This window comes from Belonocnema kinseyi, chromosome 9 (assembly GCF_010883055.1).
Source record: "Belonocnema kinseyi isolate 2016_QV_RU_SX_M_011 chromosome 9, B_treatae_v1, whole genome shotgun sequence".
Lineage (NCBI taxonomy): Eukaryota > Metazoa > Arthropoda > Insecta > Hymenoptera > Cynipidae > Belonocnema > Belonocnema kinseyi.
Window position 1 is genome coordinate 18,909,071 of NC_046665.1, and position 2,450 is coordinate 18,911,520.

Below are 2,450 nucleotides of genomic sequence, written 5' to 3' on the forward strand. Positions count from 1 at the left end.
TTATTGAGATGAAATTAAATTATACTTACGTGTACTGTAGTGGTCTCGCAGTCGATACAATTTTGTGTATGGTTGATAAGACAAAGTCTCGTTTTAAAGTATCTCATAAATTTCGAGGAAGCAGACGAAAATATAGAAAGAGATGGTCGATAGGAGAAGCCCTGCTTGACAAAAAAAATGTTTTTTCGTGCTACACCGACTCTTCTGACAAAATTGGAGGGAAGGCCCAAAATTCTAAGACTTTATTCTTCCTTATTATAATAAGAATTTGTGCCTTCATTGCGGTAAAAGGCATGAAAGTGAGATATTGGGAAGACGTAATCAAAACGAAGAGAGGTGGAAAATCTGACGTCTGACGTCTGTGCAAAATTGATTGATGCAGCTCCGTCCAAAGTTTATTTCTAAAATATTTCACTTTGATGCCGTTTACCGCAATAAATGACAAAATGCTCATACAAAGAAGAACGAATAAAGTCTTGGAATTTTGGGCCTACCCTCCGAATGCGTCAAAAGCGCAAGTGTGTTTAACTTTCGTCTGCTCCGAATGAACTCTTATATCAGATTTTCGATCTTTCTTCTTTTGGATTATATCTTCCCAAGATTTCACTTTCATGCCCTTTATTGCAATGAATCCCCAAGTTCTTATACTCCAAGTTCACTACAGTACACGTAAGTATAATTTAATTTCATCTCAATAAAAAAAAAATTATATATACAGATTTTCTAGTGCCGGAAAACCTTCCAAATTTTGTATTCGTAGGCTGTGCAACCTAAAATGGAAATGATTCTTCATTTATAAATGTGCAATTGTACATCTTCTTATTTGAAATTTTTGTCATGTGCTTCACAATACCTGAATAAGTCGTATTCAACATGTACTGATTTTTCTTGGAGTAATTCGCTTTTAAGTATTTTAGAGTATATGGGCTGTGTATTTTCTCATAAAATTACACATTGGCAATAAAGGTTCTTTTAACGTTTTCTACAACAACGTTTCTTGTTTTAGCACTTCGTTAAAAACATTCAAAAAACACTGCGTTTCTTGTACGTACTACAATGTACTTGTGTATTATATATTAATAAATGATTTTATAATTTGGAAAAATGTTCCAGCATCTTTCTTTTCCGCTCAAAGTTTGTAAGTTTTAGGCACAATAAAAGCGAATCCTGTGTACGAAGATCGATCATTGATTTTTTCCCCCCAGTCCGCATCAAAAAGCCTTTCCAACAGTTTCCAGTTTTCTGGTATACCATCTTAACACACTCTTAGCTGTTTCCCTTTGTTCCTTCCATTGATGCCTATTAAATTGGCGTAAAACATTGACTGCGTGGGTGTTGTCCGGGATTGTTACGGGATCTTTCTCAGCTCTTCAGCCTCTTTTTGGGGGACATCCATAAATCATGGGACTTGTAAAAGGGGGTGGGGGATCAGCAAAAATATCAAGGAAAATCACTGAGGAGGGTAGAGGGAGTGGGATCTTAAGCCGATCACGTAACGTGTTAAATTATAAATTTATTAAAAAAAAAAATGATAAACACAATTTCTAACTAATTAACCTTCTTAGTAAATTTAAGTAATTAAAGTATTAAGTTACGTAGATGTAGATTTCGTTGTTATTGAGAAAACAGAAATTATTTTAATCGTTGTAGCATTGTTCATGTCACTTGTTCCTTACGTTTTTTTCTACATTCTTAAAGCTTTTTCATTTTCACAACTAAATGTATAAATAAAAATATCGCCAAATATAATCTGAAGTTATAATGTCGGATAGCTTATTCCTTTAATAACTTGGCTGAAAATAATTTTTCACTATAAATGTATTTAGATATTATTTTTTATTTTTCAAAAGCTGTTCAAATAATTAATGAAATCGTTACAAAAAGTTGTCGATTTTCTCGTTTGAGTGAATAGCCTTTATAAATTAAAAAATAATATACAAATACACTTACGGTGAACAATGATTTTTTTTCCAGGTTATTAAAAAAATAAAGTTGTTTTTCATGCAATAGTATTATTGTTTGGCTCCCGGCGTGCAGACATCTTACATTTACCCTACTAAACATGAAATACGTAATGTTACACGATTCCTAGATACTTAAGGCCTGCTCCTATTAAATAAAAATCTGCTAGCTTCGCATTCGATAATGTATTTACCTCGCCCTACGCGCTCGACCTTTGTGCATAGACTTTTTAAAACTAAAGGTGAAAGCATCGACAACAGTAATTTGGCAATTGTGAATTCTCTTTTGTTAAACATTTGTATTAAAACAGACGTACTTTCATTGTCCCGTTTCAAAAAATGCGAATGTGAAAAAAATGTTGTGGTTAAACATTTAATTGCAACTTTATTTGTTTTTCCATAAACTGAATTTGCTCATTTCTAATATTTTTTATGATTTAAACATTACACATATGGTGTACTGAGCAGCCTTACCGTTTTTTAACTTCT

The 2,450-nt window shown here is 32.7% G+C and overlaps 1 protein-coding gene across 11 annotated transcripts in view; it reads right to left on the reverse strand.

Moving 5' to 3' along the window:
• LOC117180893 (histone-lysine N-methyltransferase SETD1B) overlaps window positions 1–2,450 on the reverse strand; it is a 436,186-nt gene that overhangs the window by 349,800 nt on the left and 83,936 nt on the right. The gene's annotated exons all lie outside the window — the stretch shown is intronic.